General features: G+C 42.1%; 1 long non-coding RNA gene across 5 annotated transcripts in view; it reads right to left on the reverse strand.

The window, feature by feature from the left end:
* LOC142651348 (uncharacterized) overlaps window positions 1-24,701 on the reverse strand; it is a 65,465-nt gene that overhangs the window by 13,652 nt on the left and 27,112 nt on the right. For 3 of the 5 annotated variants that reach the window (XR_012847603.1, XR_012847604.1, XR_012847602.1), the window contains exons 2-3: window positions 19,345-20,391; window positions 8,996-9,286 (exon numbers count right to left, since the gene is read on the reverse strand). This is a non-coding gene — a long non-coding RNA (uncharacterized LOC142651348). Of the gene's footprint in view, window positions 1-8,995; window positions 9,287-19,344; window positions 20,392-20,590; window positions 20,980-22,075; window positions 22,364-24,701 lie in introns of those variants that run through there. The other 2 variants (XR_012847606.1, XR_012847605.1) reach the window with 2 other exon arrangements.

The raw sequence follows: 24,701 nt of genomic DNA on the forward strand, positions 1-24,701 counted from the left end.
CCCTCTCTTCTGCGCTTGTCCGGCCTCCTAGGATGACATTGCAAGGCGATTTGACGCTGCAGTCACATGGGATGAAACATCAACCCAGGAGGCTGGACTGCAGCAAGAAGCAGGGAGTTCTGGGTAATTATGTTTTTTTTTTTTCCTGAGTTGCGATTTTTGAGGCGGAATCGCTGCGATCCTGCCACAAAAGTCGCAACACTTGGCTTTCTGTTGCAGGCTGTGCATCCCATTAAATTTAATGGGGGAAAACCTGCAACAGAAAATCAACGAAAACGTAGCAGAAATTGACATGCTGCGGAATTAAATTCTGCACCACCGGTAAATTTATTCATGTTTACGCTGCCGTGGTTTTTAGGCAGCGTGGGCATAAGATTAATCTAATTCTCATCAACTTTGCTGCTTCTGTAAACGCTGCAGAATTTCTACACAGAATTCCGTTGCAGAAATTCTGCGGCGTTTACGCTACGTGGGAACCCGGCCTAAGGCCCCTTAACCCCTTAATGCTCAGTGACTTGCTATTCCGTCATTGGAAGCGCCCTGTTCGCGCTCCTTGACGGAATAGTACGTCACGGGAGTAACGGCCATTTGGGCCGTCCTCCCGACACATGCAGGAGCTGTGACAGCTGCTGTCACCACGCCACTTAAAAATAGAATAAAAATGGATCAAAAAGTCGCATGCACCCCATGAAAAGTACAATGAATTCTTCAAGGGGTCTAGTTTCCAAAATGGGGTCACTGTTGGGGGTTTTCCACTGTTTTGGCACCACAAGACCTCTTCAAACCGGACATGGTGCCTAATAAAAAGGAGGTCTCATAATCCGCTAGGTGCTTTTTTGCTTCGGAGGCCGGCGCTTCAGTCCATTACCGCACTAGGACCACATGTGGGATATTTCTCAAAACTGCAGAATCTGGGCAATAAGTATTAAGTTGCGTTTCTCTGGTTAAACCTTTTGTGTTATAGAAAAAAAATGGTATAAAAAGGATTTTCTGACAAAAATAAAATTTTCAATTTCACCTCTACTTTGCTCTAAATTCCTGTGAAACACCTAAAGGGTTCATAAACTTTCTAAATGCTGTTGTAAATACTTTGAGGTGTCTAGTTTCTAAAATGGGGTGTTTGATAGCGATTTCTAATATATGGACCCCTCAAAGCAACTTCAGAACTGAACTGGAACCTAAAAAAATAAATAAATGAGGCAATACTTCGCTTCTCACATTATACTGATAATGAGCAGTGCCCACCCCGAGATGACCCCAGTTTTGACAGTTTGTATAAACGCAGACCCCTATTAGACCGTTTCAGTGCCCGGTTTGCCCAAGCATACACCCCCAAGAAGTGTATTTCTATTGATGAGTCCTTGGTACATTTTAAAGGGGAAGGCTTCAATTCCGCCAGTACCTGCCGAGTAAAAGGTCAAGGTATGGCGTGAATTTGTATAAGCTGTGCGAGAGTGCATCAGGGTATGCCTACAAATTTAGGATATATGAAGGGAAGGACACCAGTATTCAGCCCCCAGAATGCCCCTCCCCTTACTGGGAGTCAATGCAAAAATTGTGTGGGATTTCGTGCACCCTCTGCTGGACCAGGGTTACCACCTCTACCTGGATAATTTTTATACCAACGTCCCACTCTTCAACTGCCTCACTTCCAGTCCTGCGGCATGCGGCACTGCTAGAAGAAATCTGAGAGACCTCCCTAAGACTATGCAGGGCAAACAAGAAGGGGTGAGAGCAGGGCACAATCTAGCAGCAACATATTGTGTGTCAAGTACAAGGACAAGAGAGATGTTCTTGTATTGACAACAATACATGGCCACACCAGTACCCATGTACCAGTACGAGGTACCAGTACAGAGACCCCCAAACCAGACTGCATCCTGGACTACAATAGGTACATGGGAGGGGTGGACTTGTCAGATCAAGCCCTGAAGCCCTACAGCGCCATGCGGTGTGGTATAAGAAGCTGGCCGTGCACATCATTATCAAGAACCTAATCTTTAGGGACCAAGAAGGGGGCACCCAGTACTTCTGGAAGAGAGGCCACAGGCATCATACCAGGGCAACACTTTCCAGAAGAAGTTCCCCAAACTGGCAAGAAGGGAAAAAGTCAAAAGAGGTGCAAAGTCTGCTATAAGAGGGGGATAAGGGAGGACACAATATATCAATGTGATAAGTGTCCCGAAAAACCAGGGCTCTGTATGAAAGTGTTTTAAAATTTATCATAGATCCCTTAGATTTTTCATCTACCCTGATGCACTCCGCACAGCTTATCCCCCTCATCTTTCCCTTCTGAGCCCTGCTGTGTGCCCAGGCAGCTAATAACAGCCACATGTAGGGTATTGCCGTACCTGGGAGAACCCACATTACAGTTTATGGGGTGTATATCTCCGGTGGCACATGCTGGGCACAATATATCGGACACTGAAATGGCATATATATATAGAAAGTTGCAAATCTCACACTGCACCATCTGCTGCGCATTATCTTTTACACAATACCTGTGGGGTCAAAATGCTCACTACACCTCTAGATGAATGTCTTAAGGGGAGTAGTTTTCAAAATGGGGTCACTTCTCGGGGGTTTCAACTGCACTGGTACCTCAGGGGCTTCTGCATACATGACATAGCACCAGAAAAGCTCCAGTAGGCCAAATGGTGGTGTTTTCCTTCTGAGCCCTCCCATGGGCCCAAACTGCAGTTTATCACCACAAATGGGGTATTGCTGCACTCAGGAGAAATTGGGCAATAAAATGGGGTATTTTGTTCCCTGTGAAAATAAGAGATTTTGATCAAAAATGACATCTTACTGGAAAAAATGAATTTTTTTTAATTTCACAGCCCAATTCAAATACGTGCTGTGAAAAAACAGTGTGGTCAAAATGGTAACAACAACCATAAATTAATTCCTTGAGGGGTGTAGTTTCCAAAATGGGGTCACTTCTGGAGGGTTTCCATTGCTTTGATACCTCTGGGGGTCTGCAAATGCGACATGGCACTCGAAAACCAATCCAGCAAAATCTGGACTCCAACAAACACACTGCGCTACTTTGCCGTTTGGGCCCATGGGAGGGCTCAGAAGGAGTTTTTTCACCACAAATGAGGTATTGGGGAACAAAATAGGGTATTTTATTTCTTGTGAAAATAAGAAATTTTATAAAAAATGACATCTTATTGGAAATTTTAAATTTCACAGCCCAATTCAAATACGTGCTGTGAAAAAACTGTGTGGTCAAAATGGTAACAACAACCATACATGAATTCCTTGAGGGGTGTAGTTTCCAAAATGGGGTCACTATTGGGGGATTCCTACTGTTTTGGCACCTCAACACCTCTTCAAACCTGGCATGCTGCCTAAAATATATTCTAATAAAAAAGAGGCCTCAAAATGCACTAGGTGCTTCTTTGCTTCTGGGGCTTGTGTTTTATTCCACGAGCGCACTAGAGACACATGTGGGACATTTCTAAAAACTGCAGAATCTGGACAATACATATTTAGTAGTGTTTCTCTGGTAAAACCTTCTGTGTTGCAGAAAAAAAAATGGAATAAAATAGAAGTTCAGCAAGAAAAATGAAATTTGCAAATTTCACCTCCACTTTGCTTTAATTACTGTGAAATTCCTAAAGGGTTAAAAAACTTTCTAAATGCTGTTTTGAATACTTTGAGGGGTCTAGTTTTTAAAATGGGGTGTTCTATGGGGATTTATAATACATAGGCCCCTCAGAGCCACTTCGGAACTGAACAGGTACCTTAAAAAAAAGGCTTTTGAAATTTTCTTAAAAATATGAGAAATTGCTGTTTATGTTCTAAGCCTTGTAACGTCCAAGAAAAATAAAAAAATGTTCAAAAAATGATGCCCATCTAAAGTAGACATATGGGAAATGTGAACTAGTAACTATTTTGGGGGGTATAACCGTCTGTTTTACAAGCAGATGCATTTAAATTCAGAAAAATGCTATTTTTTCAAAATTTTCTCTAAATTTTGCAATTTTTCACAAATATACACTGAATATATCGACCAAATTTTACCACTAACATGAAGCCCAATGTTTCACGAGAAAACAATCTCAGAATCGCTTGGGTAGGTTTAAGCATTCCGACGTTATTACCACATAAAGTGAAATATGTCAGATTTGAAAAATGGTCTCTGAGCCTTAAGGCCAAAACAAGGCTGCGTCCTTAAGGGGTTAATGGCCCACTGTAAAAGGGCATATTGGCGGTCATTAAGACTTTAGGAATATTGCCTTGTTTGGGCCTTAAAGCGTACCCAACTTTTCAGGTTACTTTTCAGAATAAACTGTCAAATGTGTGTACATGAGGGAAAAAAACCTATTTCTGGCCATTATGTGATTTGTATTCTGCATTGCTTTATATCGCTTTACAGACTGCAGGTTCTATCTCTAATTCTCAGTTTTCCGTGAGCTAGTGGGCAAAGCCTAACTACAGACAGAACAGGCGTTTCTGACTACTTTACCTAAAAATCCCCAGATGACAGCAAGGAGGAGTAGGAATCTCAAGGACATATTAGTCAAAAGTCACTACGTTCCTAAGCAGCTGTGCCCTTTTTCAACTAGAGGCCCTACCCAGGGTTGTTATCCCTGTGGTGACTGCATCGCCTGCGCAAATATAATTCAAGCAACTACTTTCGAACCGGCAGGTGGGGGACGGACCTTTAAGATCCTACAATATATATCATGCAGTACCACCTTCGTGATTTACTATGCCACATGTGGCTGCTCCAAAATCTATGTGGGATTAACAACTAGACAACTGAAAATCCAAGTTCGAGAACATGTCAGGGACATAGTGGCTGCAAAGGAAATAGAAGATTTAACATTGTTAAAAACTATCCCTAAACACTTCAAGCTGTACCATGGGGGAGATCCCAAAAGCTTTAAGGTTAGGGGAATTGATAGGGTGCACTGTGGTGTCAGAGGAGGAGATGCGAAGACTCTGCTAGCCCAAAAGGAATGTAGATGGATCACGACCTTAGGCACTATGACCACTTTGGGCTTGAACGAAAAATTGAGCTTTGCAGCTTTCCTTTGATGTCTTCCTTTTTAAATTTAATTTCTTATGTAATTTTTTTAATAATTGGTATTTTAAAAAATTGGATAATAAAGTGCTTAATGTTTTATTTATGTCTATACTCAGATTCGGAACCTAATCTAGTATAACTCTCTTCGGCCTTTACGAATGTGTGATCGTATTACCAATATGGATTCAGGAATGACCTTGGAAAGAACAAATTGAGGTATTTTTTGAATAGTCCTTCTTCTGTTTTTTGATCTGTTTATGGGGGCATGTGTAATTTTTTTTTTTTAAATCAAACAACTGTTTATTAAATGTACACAGCATATATCCATTAGCAGGTATAGTGCAACAAGATAAAAGAATATACAATATACAATACATCATCACTTTGGTCACAGTATACACATTGCACACATAACCCATCTAAAACCTCCGCCTCCTACCATAAGGGCATGTGTAATTTACATTAGTGGTTGCATTATTTTTATTATTATGATCACTTTGTATTTTTTATTTGTCTATTATTATCATTTTTCGATTAATATGCATTTTTTTCTTCTCTTTCTTTTTTGTGCCCTTTGTTGGCACCTTAACACTATTGTCTGCTTTCCGAACTAAGTATCGCCTTACTCAAGTTTTTTTTTTGTATGATCTATCGTATAATGATTATTAATATATCATTAGGTTTTTTTATATATATATATATATATATATATATATATATTATATACTCCTTGTCATTATTTCATCATTGCATTTCACTTTTAATATATAAATTTATATATTTTTTGTACTTCCTTCTTGGTTTCAGATGTCACTATACACTTTTTACATAATTTTGTGCTTATTTAGTTTTTTTCTTTATTTAATGTAGTATGCATCCATTATTGGGTACTAACACACAGTTTGATTCCATGCCCACATATTCTATTATTAATTATACAAATGAACTAAATCCTGTATATCCATCTGGATTGTATTTAAACTCAATCTGACACTTACTCACACTCTGTATCTGTGCTGGGGTTGCGTATGAGCAGCGATGTGGGACGCGGACTCCCCCCGCCGGCAGTCAGCCATCGCTCTCTGCGCCTGCGCCGTTTCCCTGGTGACGCGTCCTGGGATTCGCGCATGCTCGGATGGGCGATGACGCCCAGCGGTGGTATTCTCACGTCCACACTGAAATCGCGCACATGCGCCGTTTGACCAGCAGCTGATTGGTTGTGAACAGACCACATGACCATTAGGTTCCGTTATTTAAATCAGTTATTGGCAGGGAAGAGGCACCCCTTGAGAAAGCTAGACTTGTGAAACGCGCGTCGGGGCGCTACTTTACCCTCTGGGTCACAAAATTACTCCATTTAGCATGGGTAAGTCCATTACCAATGATCTGTTGGGTCTTACACGTATTTACCCAACTTGTTACTCTATTTAACTATACTTAAACTCTCACAGTGAGTTCTTTACTCTCTTTTTTTCTGATAGAGGTGGTTTTATATGTACTTATTTGAGTAGATAGACCTCTAATCCTGATATAAAGATTATGCGATTTTCTCATGCTATGTATACTCTCTGTACATATTATGACAGTGTGCATGTAAATGGTGATCCAGACATAGACCTGGTTTGTTATAAACTATAGTAATGGACTCCTTTTTTCTCTAGTCTATACATATTCCTGTTGGAGTCTCTATCTTTAGCAACCTATGTAGGTGGTTGATACCTTTATTTCCCACCAAGGTATTCATGTGTCCTGTGAGACCTTTTTGTCTAATTAACTACTATTATGTCTACTATACACTGCACACATGGAAGAGGAGAATTCTGCTCTCCTATCTCTAACTATCACACATATATTGTGTGTCCTCTCTCCTTACTCCCTCCTCTTGCTCCCCCTCCCCTCTTCATAGACTTCTATTGGCAATGAGTCTGTGTGTGTGTGTGTGTGTGTGTGTGTGTCTGTCTGTCTCTCTCTCTCTCTCTCTCTCTCTGCTCCAGCTCCCTCCTCCCCCTCTCCATAAACTTCTACAGGCAGGATGTGAACAGACACTCCCCCCTGCAGTCCGTCTTCTCTGCTCTGTAACTTAACTACAGATTGATTTTGCTTGACGACAGGAGATGGATAGCAGATTACAGGAAAGGAGACACCTAGTGGCAACAACTTCACACAGAGTTTGCAGGGATAAAACAACTAAATTTAAACAGTAAGTAAATCAGAAATGTTTATATATATATATATCAGGTATACTATTAGATTAGCTTAAGTGATTTGAAAAGTTAGTATCCTTTTAAGGACGCACAATTTTATTTTCTTTCATTAACGCATTCAGATAGTCATACCTTATTAATTTTCTGCTGACGTAGGCATTTGAGGGCTTCTTTTATTGCAGGATGAGTTGTATTTTTTAATGGCATCATTTTGGGGTACATACACTATATGGACAAAAGTATTGGGATACCTACACATTACACCCACAGGAGTTTTTATGACATGCCATTCTTTTTCCAAAACTGTTTTTATTAATGATTTTCAAAAGCATATCAAAACATGCCAATCACATGTAATATGTTACATGAAGGTTATTCATAGCATAAATTATTAGATGATACATTAAAACATTCTCCAAATCATGGAGCCGAGATAGTGCAAAGAAAGATGACGCAAATCAATTATTATTATGGCAAGTAAACGTTTAGAGAAAAACATAATTGTACATAACTTCCTTATTCTAGAGCGAAAGGAAAGGGGGAAACAGGGTATTAGTATAAGGGAAAGGGAGGGAATTGGGAGGCAGGGTCTAGTATCTGATCAGCTAGTTATCGAATGCATTTGTTTAGCAAAAAGAAGTACATAGCACATTGTATGCATTGTAAGAGTATACAAAATATACAAAATACATTAGTGGACACTCAATAGGCTATACCCCATGTAAGAGGAGTGAGAAAAGGTAAAAACACATCTATGTGTCATCAGCTGTGGTGTCTGAATCTAGACATCAACAAATAGTGCAGCTTGCAGCTAAATTGTCACGTCTAGGACTACAATCTGGTAAGGTAAACTAAGAGAGAAAAAAGGGATATATCTCTAGGAGGAGACGACCGGGGTACAACGTTGAGTATCACGCTCAATCCAAGGGAGCCAGATTTGAAAATATTTATGTCTGGTCAACAATTCGCAGTGCGCTAATTCCTCTAACTGGCACAGTTCTGATACTTTAGCTTCCCACTGGAGCACTTGTGGAGGTATCGTGGATCTCCACAAAGCTGGTATGAGTCATTTAGCTGTTGTAATCAGCAGAGTGGGTAAGCAATGCTTCTTAAGGGTAAAATCTGGAGTGGGTTTCCAAAACAAAATTAACTCTGTTACTAAAAGGGCGCAATAAGTGGACATTCTCACCAGATGTGTAGATAGGTACCCCGTGAATTATTGCATCTCCAGCAGAAATCCGAAACAGTGCTATCTATAGCATGCATGGGCATTCATATGGAGTTGGTCCCGCTTTGCAGCTGAAACAGCTTCCACCTTTCTGGGAAAACGTTCTACAAGATTTTCTAGTGGGTCTGTGGGAATTTTTGCCCATTCACACAGAAGAGTATTTGTGAGGTCAGACACTGATGTTGGACTAGAGGGCCTGGCTCACAATCTCCTTTCTAATTAATCTCCAAGCTCACCAGGGCTCTGTGCGGGCCAGTTAAGTTCTACCACACCAAATTTACCCAACCACATCTTTATGGACCTTGCTTTGTGCATTGGGGCATGCTGTAACAGACAAGGGATTTTTCCAAACTGTTTCCGCAACTTTGGAAGCTACAATTGTCCAAAATGTCTTAGTATGCTGAAGTATTAAGATTTCCCTTCACTGGAACTAAGAGGCCTAGGCCACACAGCATTATCCCTCCTCCATCAATCTTTACAGTTGGCACAATGCAGTCAGGCAGGTAACGTTCTCCTGGTACTCACCAAATCCAGACTCGTCCATCAGACTGCCAGATAGAGAAGCGTGATTCATCACTCCACAGAACACGTTTCCACTGCTCCAGAGTCCAGTGGCGGCTTTACACCACTCCAGCCGACGCTTGGCATTGTGCATGGAAATGTAAGGCGGGCATGCAGCTGCTCGACTATGGAAACCCATGTCATGAAGCTCCCGGCGCACCGTTTTTGTGCTGATGTTTATACCAGAGGAAGTTTGTTGCTGCAGTTCCTAAACGCTTCCACTTTAAAATAATACCACAGCGGATCATGGAATATCTAGGAGGGAAGAAATTTCACAAACTGACTTGTTGCAACGGTGACGTCCTATTACAAAACCATGCTGAAATTCAGTGATCTCATTAGAACGACCCATTCTTTCACAAATGTTTGTAAAGGCGACTGCATGGCGAGGTGCTGTATTTTATTATGTGGTAATAATGAAACACCTGAATTTAATGACTGTGTGTCCCAATACTTTTCTCCATATAGTGTATAATGTATTTAATAACTATAACTATATTTTATATTGTCCTGGACTGCAAATTTAAGCTATTTGTCCGTGTTCTTTCATGCAAACGTTCGATAATTGACAATCTGTCGAGTCTGTCCGTAGTGTTGTCATCTACAAGTACAGTACGGTCGTTCACCTGTTGCCCTGTTGAAGTCTCATGTCTATGGCCAGATTTAGGAAGCATTGCATGTACTGAAGTCCATGTACACTGCACGTCCATAGGATATGCTGAATGTGTCATATCACATCTCTGTTCTTTTGTAATAACAAATATTGACATCTTCAAAAACTAGGTAACGAAGTGTAATTATTTGTTATGTTGCCACAAGATATGCAAAGATTTTTCTAAATGTGGCAAATGAGTTTCAGAAGAGAATAATGTTTCTACATCTCACACAACAAGATTTAATTCCCACTTCCCTACATGGGGGGAGCTAAAGATCTTTGGTCCAAAAGGTAAATCTTCATGAGAATTTTCCAATTCACTAACACCGTTTGCACTGCCCATTGTATATGGAAGCTTCTGTTTGACTGTTCATTATCGAGCAATGAGTTAGAAGCGTTGCTAGATTTTACTTTATGTGGGTCAAAGATCTAGCTGGCTGCCCCAGCCAAATATTCTGCACAAGGCAGAGCTGCTTGTTGACATCCTCCCTGGAACATGCCCTATCAGTATCCGATCCAAGTCCAATGACACAAAAAAAGTTTTTTTTTTGTTTTTTTTAAATAATAAAACCTAATGTGTTCGCACTAAATGTTCTTGTTAAACTGGTTTACTAGAAATCACTAAATTCTTTTACGTTTTACTTAACCTTTAGTTTCATTTTCTAGTCTTGGTTAAAGTTTATCTTTGGCCCGTGTTGCTACTAATAACATTTTGAAGATCATCAAATGGATGTAATTTATATAAATGTGATATTGTCAGTGGTATATTCAATAAGATATACTTAGTCTTAATGATATTTCAATAAATTTCATCTACTAATAAGTTAATACTGTTTGTTTACCGAACATAAATGAACAGGAGTTACATTCTAAAGAATGCTGCTTCCGCCTAAGGCCCCATGCACACGAACGTGTTTTTGCGTCCGCAATTCCCCCGAAAATCCACGGGAGAATTGCGGACCGATTCATTTCTATGGGCCCATACACACTATCCGTGTTTTCACGGGTCCCCGCATGTCCGCAAATCCGTGCCGCACAAACTCAGGACATGTCTTATTACGGCCCGCAAATTCGATGCGGACATGCGCATAGAAGTCAATGGGCCCGTGGAAAATGCGGGTACACCTCCGAGTGTCAACCGCAATTTGCGGATTTGCGGAAGTGTTGCTAGGCGACGACCGGGAATGAGTTCTGTCGTCATCCTGTTTTACCTAGGCTTTTTTTTTTTATCCGCATTTTGCGGATTACATAGGGATGAACTGCAGATTACATACGGATGAACTGCGGAGGACATTTCACGGAACAGGGTCATGGAATTTGCGGACTAGAAAAACACTACGGTCTTGTGCATGAGGCCTTACATCTACTTCTAAATTCCTTACAAATGATTGCTCCTATTTTCCATCAATTACAGTTTATGGACATTGGACTAGAAAATCTGACAGGAAATTAAATGAAAATCTCTGATACACATCTGATACACATTTCCTAACTCCCAGCTATAGCTTGTGTACATAGATACTTTACATTTATATAGTTCCCGTAACGGCAAGCTCATCTTCTTAATAATACGAGTCTGTGACTCCAGACTGCCACAGGTAAAGACCTGGGTCCAGAGAACCATACCCTCTTACTTCTGAAAAGTGACGGTTGCGTACAATACAAAAGGATGCAAAAATGAAACTGCTTCCAAAACACCTCAAATTTCGGATCCTTACGTCCACTCCAAGAAAATTTGTGACATCATCAATGTGGCAAAAAAGTCGATGTTTATTAACAGAGCCCCAAACACATCAAACAACGTTTCGACCCCTGCAGTGGTCTTTGTTAAGCATGTCATGCTTGACAAACACCTCTGTGTGGGTCGAAACGTTGCTTGATGTGTTTGGGGCTGTGTTAATAAACATCAACTTTTTTGCCACATTGATGATGTCACGAATACCCTCCTATTTCTGTCATGTAAGGATTCAGTCATTTGCATGCAATCCTGTGTGCAAACAATGACCAATATATTCCAAGGTCCAGAGACCAGACAAAAAGAAAGCAAATGCTTAAAGAGGCTCTGTCACCAGATTTTTTTCAACCCCTATCTGCTATTGCAGCAGATAGGCGCTGCAATGTAGATTACAGTAATGTTTTTATTTTTTTAAAAACGAGCATTTTTGGCCAAGTTATGACCATTTTTGTATTTATGCAAATGAGGCTTGCAAAAGTCCAAGTGGGCGTGTTTAAAGTAAAAGTCCAACTGGGCGTGTATTATGTGCGTACATCGGGGCGTTTTTACTACTTTTACTAGCTGGGCGTTCTGACGAGAAGTATCATCCACTTCTCTTCAGAACGCCCAGCTTCTGGCAGTGCAGACACATAGCGTGTTCTCGAGAGATCACGCTGTGACGTCACTCACTTCCTGCCCCAGGTCCTGCATCGTGTCGGACGAGCGAGGACACATCGGCACCAGAGGCTACAGTTGATTCTGCAGCAGCATCGGCGTTTGCAGGTAAGTCGATGTAGCTACTTACCTGCAAACGCTGATGGTGCTGCAGAATCAACTGTAGCCTCTGGTGCCGATGTGGCCGACACGATGCAGGACCTGCGGCAGGAAGTGAGTGACGTCACAGCGTGATCTCTCGAGAACACGCTGTGTGTCTGCACTGCCAGAAGCTGGGCGTTCTGAAGAGAAGTGGATGATACTTCTCGTCAGAACGCCCAGCTAGTAAAACTAGTAAAAACGCCCCGATGTACGCACATAATACACGCCCAGTTGGACTTTTACTTTAAACACGCCCACTTGGACTTTTGCAAGCCTCATTTGCATAAATACAAAAATGGTCATAACTTGGCCAAAAATGCTCGTTTTTTAAAAATAAAAACGTTACTGTAATCTACATTGCAGCGCCTATCTGCTGCAATAGCAGATAGGGGTTGCAAAATCTGGTGACAGAGCCTCTTTAAAGAGGCTCTGTCACCAGATTCTCAAATCCCTATCTCCTATTGCATGTGATCGGCGCTGCAATGTAGATTACAGTAACGTTTTGTTTTTTTTTTAACTTTCATTTTTGTTATGAGTTATGAGCTATTTTATATATATGCAAATGAGCTTTGAAATGGACAACTGGGCGTGTTTTTTTTTCGTATGTCCAACTGGGCGTGTATTGTGTTTTTAACTGGGCGTGTTTATTTGTTTTACTAACTGGGCGTTGTGAATAGAAGTGTATGATGCTGACGAATCAGTGACCAGTCAGCATCATGCACTCCTCTCCATTCATTTACACAGCAGCATCGCGTTCTTACTAGAACGATGTGCAGCCACATACACAAGTGTCCTGATAATGAATAAACATGATCTCCAGCCTGGACGCCATGTGTATTCAGAATCCTGACACTTCTGAATCTTTTCTGTGAGATTTCCAGCAAGCCACGCGTAATCTCGCGAGATTACGAGGTAAACGAGATTTCGTTTCCCTTGCTGGAAATCTCACAGAAAAGATTCAGAAGTGTCAGCTTTGGAAAACATCATGATTTTGCGATACTTTGTTACGAGAGGTCTGTGCTATATGTGTCTATGTGTAGTCCCCCAGTAGTAGTGACGTGAGTTGCCGCCTGTCAATGGTTTTGCTAGCATGTCGCCATATTGTATTAAATTGGTTTCATGATAAATTGAAGTCCTTAACCAGCAAACTGAGTTTTTGCCCCAGGTGAAGGAAAGCCTAGCTGCGATTCTGCTGCTGTATATTGGGTGCTGGCTGCTGATCCAAATGATATGCTTTGACTTTCTATAATAACCAGCATCCACACTTGGAGTACATGAAACTGAAAACAGCAAAGTTAGAAATGTGGCATAACTGGGAATTGGAAATATCATATAAAAACATGAAGTAAAAAAACATATGTCTCCTAATACCGCCTGCACTGAGCATTTCAGCATTACAAAGGGATGGAGTACATTTAAAAGCTATTCTGGTTTATTCAATGAACGTTCCCAGGCGCCAGTGTATGCACATGAGTAAGTGAGCAGGCATCTCAGTAATCAGAACCAGTCCCTTTAACTCCAAAGGACAAAAGTATCTGTTTCTTTTGCAATATAAATGGCAATGGGATATAGAAGGAAATTAGTAACATTTTTCATTCCTCCGACAATTGACTTTACCATAGAGTTCAGCTGCTGCTTTTCAAAGGAATGTTATTTATGTGTAGTTGGAAACAGACATTTCCAAAGCTCCTGTTATAAGAGAACAAGATATCAATCCAACGTGAGTCCATAGGGTTCACTGAAACTGAAGTTACATTTTTTAGGTTTGTGCCGACCTTTGCCCTTTCATCATTTTATGAGTTAGAGGAAATAAGAATGAAGGCTATAAGTGAAAAACAGGACAAGACATTCTGAAATAATAAACTAGTCATTCCTACGTTATGATTTAACCCCTTAATGACCAGCCTATTTTAGACGTTAATGACCAAGCCATTTTTGACGTTTTTCCATCGTCTCATTCAGAGCTATACACTTTTTATTTTTGCGTCGACATAGCTGTATAAGGTCTTGTTTTTTGCGGGACAAGTTGTAATTTTTAATAGCACCATTTTGGGGTACATAGAATTTATTGATGAACTTTTATTATTTTTTTTTGGGGGGGGAATAGAAAAAAAACAGCAATTTCGCCACACTTTTTTGCGTCCTGAATTTACGCCGTTTATCATGTGGTATAAATAACACAATAACTTTATTCAGTGGGTTGTTTCGATTGCAACTATACTAAATTTGTATCGTTTTTGTATGTTTTACTACTTTTACACAGTGAAAACACTTTTTTTTCAAAATTATTTGTTTTTGTGTGTCCATATTTGAAGAGCCGCGACGTTATTATTTTTTCACCGATGCGGTTGTGTGAGGGCTTTTTTTTTGCGGGAAGACTTGTAGTTTTTATCGGTACCATTTTGGAGTAGATGCAACTTTTTGATCACTTTTTATCTCATTTTTTTTAAGGCTGGATTCAAAGAAAACAGCAATTTTTGCATGTTGTTTTATTTTATTTTTTACGACGTTCATCGTGCAGGTTAAATGATGTAATAAGTTTATAGTTGGGGTTGTTACGGACGCGGCGATACCAAATATGTGTAACTTTTTTACTTTATTTTGTTTGTTAATAATAAAGCAGTTTATAAGGGGAAAAGGTGGGTTTTTCATTTTTTTTTTTCACTTTTTTTTTTTCACTTTTTATTAAACTTTTTTTTTCACTTTTTTACTAGTCCCACTAGGGGACTTCACTATGTGATCCTCCGATCACATTTATAATACACTGCAATACCTCTGTATTGCAGTGTATTATGCCTGTCCGTGTAAAACGGACAGGCATCTGCTAGGTCATGCCGGAGGCATTCACCACAGGCACCACAGCAGGCATTCACCACAGGCAGACCTGGGGGCCTTTATTAGGCCCCCGGCTGCCATCGGAGAAACAGACACTCGGCGATCTCATCGCCGGGTGTCAGTTGGATGAGAGGGAGCTCCCTCCCTCTCTCCAAAACCACTCAGATGCAGTGCACGCTATTGCGCACCGCATCTGAGGGGTTAAACGGGTGAGATCGATACTTATATCGATCTCACCCGGCAGAGCAGGGACGCCCCCAGCCCCCAGATTTGACAGCTCCCTGCTCTGTTTACTTATTCCGATGCAGCGACGTAAAAAGTCTATGGCATCGGAATAAGGCCCGTTAGTGACCGACGTAGAAACACTATGGGTCGGTCACTAACGGGTTAACTGCAGTCGAATGTTGTAATGGATGCACTATATATATATATATATATATATATATATATATATACACACAGTCTGACATTAGTTGTTTTACTTTGAGCAAGTATGTCATGTAAATTTACTTCTATGTGACTTCCCATTTTGACTATTGCAATATACTCATTTTAGAATCTAGTAGGCACTCATGTGCCACCACATTTTGTCTCCATGTTGGTACTTTATTATGGAGAAATTCTCTCCTAGATATACAGCAGAAGAGGGAAGGATATTCCAAAATACACCATCGTATGAACATGATGTGTTTTTTTTGCTGTCAAATTCATATGGAATCCAACAGAAAAAAAACTTTGGATGACTCGCAGAATATTGCAGGCACATGAAGGTACAGTACGTCTCCATAGAAATGTATGGCCACTTTATTATGGCTCAGTACAAGAGTCCTAACTGTAACGGCCTTCTGACTTTTTTGAGATGAAGGAGATCCTGGACTACAAGAGAGTAGGAGTAAAAATATTCTATCTGGTGGACTGGAAAGGATTTGGTCCTGAGGAGAGGTCTTGGGAGCCAGAAGAGAACCTTAATGCCCCTACCCTCATTAAAAAATTCCTCTCACGCTCTGGACCCAAGGAGAGGGGGATACTGTAACTGTTGCCGACCGCTGCCTTTCTCACCTCCCGGCGGCAGCAGACCTCTGACTTCCTGCAGGCGTCACTCTCCCCGGAGATGCCAGCACCCGTGGCCGTACTGCTCTGCACTGTCCGCTAGGGTGCGCGTGCTCAACCCCAGCCTTAAAGGGATGGCACGCGCACATGTAAAAAGTTCCCTAACCAATCCCCAGATTATACTGGACTATAAAACGGGCTCTGCCCTTCCACTCCTTGCCTGAGTGTTGTTGTTGTTGTATTCCCATGTTAGTCTAAGCAAATGGTCCCTTAGTTGTTATCCTGCTCCCAGTGTTCCCTTATCCTGTATCCCGTAACTATGTTTATTCCTGAGTTGTAAGCTAGTGTTGGAGTCGTCCAGTGTCATCCACGTCTAGTGTCATCTGCCACGTCCAGTATCATCTGCCACGCCAAGCATCATCTGTGCCAATTGTCTGCTATACCACGTGCATGTAGTCCGAGTATCTGCCTTATGATCTTCCCAGGTACTCTTACCCCACAGACTGTTATTGACTGTTGTTTGGCAATCTTCTACTCTGCTACAGCGGAGCGGCCAAGTGGGTTAAAATACCACCCAGAGGTGACAATAACTCTGCAATACTGCCACCAGGCTTTTCTATCCAGGCTTGTCTAATGTCTGGTTTAGAATTGTTTAACTACTCTTTTCTTTTGCCCTAGTCTACAATTCCTTTCTCCCTTAAAGGGACACTAAACCATGAAATTTAGGATCAAATGAAGCTAGAAAAAAAAAAACTTACATATTTATGGACCTCCAAGGATCCTAGCCCCATCAATCATCTGCTGAGAGATTTCAGATCTGAAGCCTGCAGAAATGTGACTTATAGTGAAACTCCAGGCAAATGTTTAGAATTAGTTAAATGGACCATGGTCGGATATGTTAGTAGGTCCATTTTACTAATTATGCAAACTTGCCTGGAGTTTCTCTTGAACCTGTAGACTATAATACAGTTGACTCTCAAAAAAAAAGCATTGAAAAATTGTCTTCTAGTGGTCCTCTCCAGAAAAATAGCATAAATAAAAGTAAAAAAACAAGAATATTCATGGAGTCCCCGATATTCATGAGCTGCACACCGGTCCCTCATTGGCAGCTTTCTCCCCATGCACAGTATTGGGAGAAACCTGTCAATCAGTGGTTGGTGGGCGGTTCTAGCCACAGCTCATGAATACGAGCTGCTGAAAAAAAGTGATTTTAACAAAAACTACTGAATGCTGACAAATTAGTGATACAGTGTTCGAATCAGGGCTTCTGGCACTACTTTATGCTGCCCTCAGATAGGGCAGCATAAACCTTGTGACAGATTCTCTTTAAGTGAACTGCAACATAGCTTCCTTTGAGTGAATGGGGATGTGCGACCGTACACTACACAGGGTGGGGGGTGGGGGGTGGCTGGGAGCACTGCTGTGCAGGGAATAACTTTGAAGCAGCCACAGTGCAAAACCAGTGCAGAGGCCCCTTCATTATGAGAATCAGCGGAAGTACAGGGCAGTCAGATCCTAGCTATATGCCATCACTAAACAGTAAAATTGGGAAGCTCCCTTTAAAAAGGGCCAATTGCCCCTTTTGCCTTTCCTATAATCCAATCCTGCTTACATATATGTCACGGGACCTGTGGATTTTAGTGACTGTCATGGAAAAAACAGATGGTGTGGTCTGGACTAAACTGGGTAGTGAAGTCTTAGGGTATGTTCACACGGCCAAATTTCAGACGTATACGAGGCGTATTATGCCTCGTTTTACGTCTGAAAATAGGGCTACAATACGTCGGCAAACATCTGCCCATTTATTTGAATGGGTTTGCCGACGTACTGTGCAGACGACCTGTTATTTACGCGTCGTCGTTTGACAGCTGTCAAACGACGACGCGTAAAAATACAGCCTCGTCAAAAGAAGTGCAGGGCACTTCTTTGGACGTTTTTGGAGCTGTTTTCTCATAGACTCCAATGAAAACAGCTCCAAAAACGGACGTAAAAAACGCCGCGAAAACGGCGTGAAAACGCCGCGAAAAATGCGAGTTGGTAAAAAAACGTCTGAAAAGCAGGGTCTGTTTTCCCTTGAAAACAGCTCTGGATTTTCAGACGTTTTTGTTGACTACGTGTGAACATACCCTAAGGGTATGTTCACACTACCTATTTTCAGACGTAAACGAGGCGTATTATGCCTCGTTTTACGCCTGAAAATACGGCTACAATACGTCGGCAAACATCTGCCCATTCATTTGAATGGGTTTGCCGACGTACGGTGCAGACGACCTGTTATTTACGCGTCGTCGTTTGACAGCTGTCAAACGACGACGCGTAAAAATACAGCCTCGTCAAAAGAAGTGAAGGACACTTCTTTGGACGTTTTTGGAGCTGTTTTCTCATAGACTCCAATGAAAACAGCTCCAAAAACGGACGTAAAAAACGCCGCGAAAACGGCGCGAAAAATGCGAGTTGGTAAAAAAACGTCTGAAAAGCAGGGTCTGTTTTCCCTTGAAAACAGCTCTGGATTTTCAGACGTTTATGTTGACTACGTGTGAACATACCCTAAAGGGTGGCTAGGTATTCACCCTTTAACCTTTGTACGTAGATGTGGACTTTGCCACTAGTATCTTCAGGTCGCTACTACCAGAGAAGTCTCCATTGGCAACAACTAACCTGGACATGCGAGTTACAATAACAGCAGACAGATACAAGGTCCAAACGAAGGCATAGGTCATAGGGCAGGTGGCAGGAAGGCGAAGTCAAGCTCAGGCAGGATCGGTAAAAGATAATCCAAATAGAATTACTTAAGAGTACAACTAGCAAGCTAGAGTAAAGAATCTAATTACTCAAGCAAAGACCAATGAAGGAGGGTACCTTTAGTACCTAGGAAAGCGGGTGAATTTGGCGCACGTGGACACTCCCCTTCCGGAAAATATGATACTAAAAGCAACAGGGAATGGAAGGGATATAATTATGTGATATCCAAATCTGAGTTCCTGTGCTACTATGCCTTGTAACTAGTTATGATACTGAATTTGTTGTTTTGTTTTATATTTGTGATGGACATTTTATTGACGGCTAGATGTCAATCAGATGATAATCAACGGGTTGTGGGTTGAATGATGGTCTCCACAGTGCAATACGTTTATTAGGTCCAGTGTCACGGCGGGAGCTGTGGACCCACTGGGCCGTACCGCGTAGCGGGGTAGCAGCTGGCCAACAAGGTACAAAACAATGTCTATAGTTCAGAACGGGTACCTGAAGCAATGTAGACAGTAGCGGGAGCACGACTTGACTTTCACAGCAGGTGGCACCGTGGATGCAGCGGAAGACACGACTTGACTTTCACAGCAGATGGCACCGTGGATGCAGCGGACGACACGACTTGACTTTCACAGCAAGTGGCACCATGGATACAGCGGAAGACACAACTTGACTTTCTCAGCAGATACGATAGCACGGGATACAGGGTACAGGCAGCAGGAACGGGTAACACTGGGAACTAAGAAACACTGGGAGACCATTTGCAAGACAAACTTAGGTATACAACAACGCTCAGGCGAGGAACAAGTGGGCAGAGCCCCTTTTTATAGTCCAGTAGCCATTTGGGCTACTTATTGGTTGGTGACAGCTGGACGTGTACTGGCCCTTTAAGGCCGTGCACGCGTGGGCGTGCGTCCTGCGGGAAACAGTCCGAGGACCCGGAAGTGAGTGCCGGTGTCTCGCTGGAGGGAGCTGACACCGAGAAGACAGATGTCCAGGGCCGTCATAAGATTATTACACACATTAATGGATCTCATTGACGAATCTCGAGCGGATTTCATGTACAGGTGTCACTATTTTTGTCATAGCAGACACACAGTATATGAGGCAGACTTGTTTTGAAGACCTCTGTTTGCTTCTAACATGGGTTGCCTTTTAAATTAAATATGATAGCTGAATAAATACCATATTTGTTACTGGGGATGCCAAAATTATCTCTTTGCCTCAGCATATTTACAATACTAAAAAGAATGATGGGGTAGACAGGGTGAGATAAACAATGGGCCATTGTGTTGAAGGATCACTAATGAATAGTAAAAGGGGTTTTCTGGGTTTTCACTATAAAAGTGTATAAATTGCCTCAAAATAAAAAATCATAAACCTTTTAAATTAGCAGCGATTCCTCCACCAGGTACTCCCCGTGGTGCAGCTGATGCTGTCCTGTTCTGGATGTATGGAGACGATAGCCAATCACTGGTCGCGGTCAGGGGCGTAGCAATAGGGGGTGTAGAGATAGCTGTCGCACCTGGTGCCTGAACTCCTCTGCCACAAAAAAAAAACAACCTGTATTATAAGTAGCTCATGGTAGGCCCTGTAATAGATTTTAAATTGGGGCCCAGAACTCCCTGTCTGCAGTGGTGACATCTGTATGGACTGGATGTCACTATTGAGGATGGTGATTGGCTGCCGCAGTCACAGGCCAAGGTAGGACATGCTGGAAGGATGGAGATTTAAAACCTACCCCTCTTGCCTCCAGTTTCTTTCACAGGAAGTAGCTCTCTGCCATCTTCGCTTTAATGGAGCTCATGTCTCGGTCACACAATCACCCAGTGCATGTTCTTCCTCCCTCTTTCAGCTCTCACTGGCAGTCAATCACAGTTTTACCCTCCTACCTCTCTCACTATACATTCTTGATTAAATTTATGCCCAGTAGGCGAATGTTTGAAAAAAAACAGACTATATATGATTTGATGAAGATTTAATTGTTATCAGTAACCAAGGCTACACAACTATATATTTTTAACATGGGCGTAACTAAAGCTGTACCAGCCATATCAGTTACTATGGGGCCCAGAGGTTGAGGGTACCCACTCAGGTGCAAGAACATTGTCCAGTTTTGTGAAGAATAGCAAGTTGGTGTTTTCTGCTGTCTACCACTACTATGTGGGTTCCCTGATATATGGTACTATCATCCATACCTGCAATTATTGCTACTTATGCTGCTTTTCCAGTTTCCTGTCATTAGGTGGTGTCGGCCCATCTCATTTTGCTATGGGCCCTGTGAATTCTAGTTACGCCCCTGCTTTTCAACATTAATTTGTGATAACATTTATTTGCGTTTGATGAGTAGAAAGTTAACTTGCATAATGTAGACACAAAATAAGTAAATACAGCCGAGCTATGAATGCCAAAGTCAAGTTGCAGCATTAGAATATTCTGTACGCAACCCCTTGGACATGTTTGTTATATAAACACCACAATCCAAATTCCAGTGGAAATGTAAATGTTGACAGACAAAAAAACACAAGAGGTCATGGAGCACATCTCATCATCTTGACAGGACCTCTTGGTTCAGAGAAGAGACGCAAATAATAGTCCCGGAGCTCTGATATAGAAACAAGACCATGTTCAAAAGAGAGAAGGACACGTAATTATTTATTTCTGTCGCATATATAGCACCGACATATTCCGCTGTGGGATTGTCACTATTCACATCAGTCCCTGTCCCCAATAGGAAGCCAATTAACCTATCGGTCTGTTTTTGGATTGTGGGAGGAAACTGGAGCATATAAAGAAGCACTAGAAAACATTTCTACATTCAACATTGTTTTATGAGCCATTTTTGGAAATGCTTAGGAGCCCGGGTATATACTTTCACAGTAATGGACAAATGAGAGGTTGGAGATGCCCTGTAGTCCCCAGAGACCTTGGAACCTGGATAAGTTTTCATGGCTTTTATTCTATTTCTTCTTTACTGGTCCAGACTATATTAGGCATATCTGATAATCCAGAAACTCTCAAGTATAACATAGATAGTAAGGATAAAAAAAGATATACGTCTATCTAGCGTAACCTATTCTGCTGCAATGTTATTTCAGAGAAAAACGAAAATCCCCATGAGGTAGTGTCACGTTGGGTGCGTGGACCCACTGGGCCGTACCGCCTTAACGGTATGGCAGCTAGCCAATAGGACACAGGTCAAAGTCTATAGTTCAAATATGTGTACCAGTGGCAACTTCGGACAGCAGCAAGACAGGCTCGGATGAGACTTTGGCAGCAGGCAGACACCAGGCGTGGTGTAACAGGACAGGCGTAGTACTTAGCGCAGCTCGACTCCAGCTCTATACGGCACTTGGTTCTGGATAGCACGGGATACAGGTAGCAGGAACGGGAACACTGGGATCTAGGAAACACTAAGTGATCATTTGCAGAGACAAACATAGGTAAACGACAACAACGCTCAGGCAATGCAGGAAGGGGCTGGTCCCCTCTTATAGTCCAGGGTGCTCATGGGCTAATTTGGTCTTTAATTCAGGTGCGCACGATGGCCTTTAAGAGCGGTCACGAGCATGCGCGCACACCCTACGTGACACAGCAGAGTGAAGCGGAAGTGAGCGCTGGCGTCTCCTGAGGAGGAGATGGAGACTCACTGATCCGTGGCTGCGGCCATCAGGAGGTAAGTAAACTTGGCGACCCGCGGCCATGGGCATTACAGGTAGATTCCAATTTTCCTTATCTTAGGGAAAAATTCCTTCCTGACTCCAAATACAGCAATTAGATTTAATCGCTGGATCAAGAACCCACCTCGAGTAATCTAATGCCCATAACCTGTAACATTATTACAATTAAGAAAGACATCCAGACCTCTCTAGAACTCTTTTATTGAATTTACCTTGACAGCTTCCTCTGGCAGACAGTTCCATAGTCTCACTGCTCTTACAGTAAAGAATCCCTTTAAATGTTGGTGTAGAAACCATCTTTCCTGTAGATGTAGTGGATGCCTCTGAGTTATAGTTACAGTCCCGGGTATAAATAGATCATTAGACAGACCTTTGACATTTTATAGACAGTTATAGTTATTAGTTAAATAACCTTAATTTTGGTCATCTTTCGTGGGTACTGTACACCCATTCCATTTATTATTTTGGTTTTCCCGCCTTTGAACCTACTCAAGCTCTACTAAATAGTTTTTGTGCACTGGTGCCCTTTCACTTACCCTGCTGATCGTACTCCACGGCCTTGACTTCTTCCTGTATGACTACTATTACCTGCTGACATGGTTCTACAAATCGGTATTCTCAGTCCTGTAAACCTCAGCTATTTCTAACTAAGACTTCTCCAGAGAAGGCGACCTAGGCAGGGGCGTAACTAGGAAAGACTGGGCCCCATAGCAAACTCTTGACTGGGCCCCCCCAGGTGCAACAAGCAGCCACCCTTATAGATAGTGCCCCCTGTAGAATGTGGCATACAGCCCCCCTGTAGACAGTGCTATACAGCCCCGCCTATAGACAGTGTCACACCCCACTTGTATATAGCGCCCCCACCTCCCCCTTGTAGATAGTGCCATACAGCCCGCCTGAAGATATCGCCAAAAAGCCCCACTATATATAGCGCTATACAGCTCCCATTGTGTCTATAGTGCCACACAGCCCCCCTCCCTTGTATATAGTGCTACACAGCCCCCCTTAGTAGATAGTGCCAAACAGACCCCTGTAGATTGTGCCACACACAGCCCCCTGCAGACAGAGCCACAGCCCTCAACCCTTGTAACTTAGTGCCATACAGCCCCTCTAGTAGATAGTGCCACACAGCTCCCCTTAGTAGTGCCACACAGCCCCATGTATATATTGCCACACAGCCCCCCCTTGTGTATAGTGCCACAAGGCAATGGCACATCCGAGAGAGTTGTATCAGCCAGGGGGATGTCAATCAAACATGGAAAGGTGGGTTTGGAGGCAGGACTATGTGACTCTTCAGGATAGCGGCACTGCCCCATGACCCTTTAATGACTAATTAGCATATAGTGTGTGCCATGTTAAAAATGGATTTTAAAGATTTTGCTGCATCTGAAAAACACATACATTTGGAAATATTGTCAGGTCATGTATTACTGCATGGTGGTGGTTCAAGGGGTTAAAACTACCAGACAGGATCCCATGAAATATACACTGAATTGAGAACAATTCTATCTGCCCTGCAATTTTGTTATTATAAATATATTCTATATAATTACATCTCCAGAACCAAGCTATGACATATATGGCTCCAGAACCAAGCTCAATACATAAATACAACCCCAGAACCAAGCTCAATACATATATACATCACCAGAACCAAGCTCAGTACATATATACAGTACCACAACCAAGCTCAGTACATAAATAATACAGCACTGGAACCAAACTCCGTACATATATACAGTACCAGAACAAAGCTCAGTACATAATTACAAAGCAGAAAATTACCACAGCACTGGACCACAAGTGGGTGCACGCCTCAATAGGACCGGATCCGCGGTCCCCAATATCAGATAGACAAAATAGACGAGGAGACAGCACTTCCAAAATATGTCAGCTTTTTAATCACCCGTGCGACGTTTCAGTCCAGCAGGCTTGAGAAAAGTCCTGATGGACTGAAACGTCGCACGGGTGATTAAAAAGCTGACATATTTTGGAAGTGCTGTCTCCTCGTCTATTTTGTCTAACAGTACATAATTACAGCACTAGAAGCTCATACATATATACAGTACCACAACCAAGCTCAGTACATAAATACAATACCAGAGGAAAGAACAGTACATAAATACAGCACTAGAACCAAGCTCATACATATATACATCCCCAGAACCGAGC

This window comes from Rhinoderma darwinii, chromosome 5 (assembly GCF_050947455.1).
Source record: "Rhinoderma darwinii isolate aRhiDar2 chromosome 5, aRhiDar2.hap1, whole genome shotgun sequence".
NCBI lineage: Eukaryota > Metazoa > Chordata > Amphibia > Anura > Rhinodermatidae > Rhinoderma > Rhinoderma darwinii.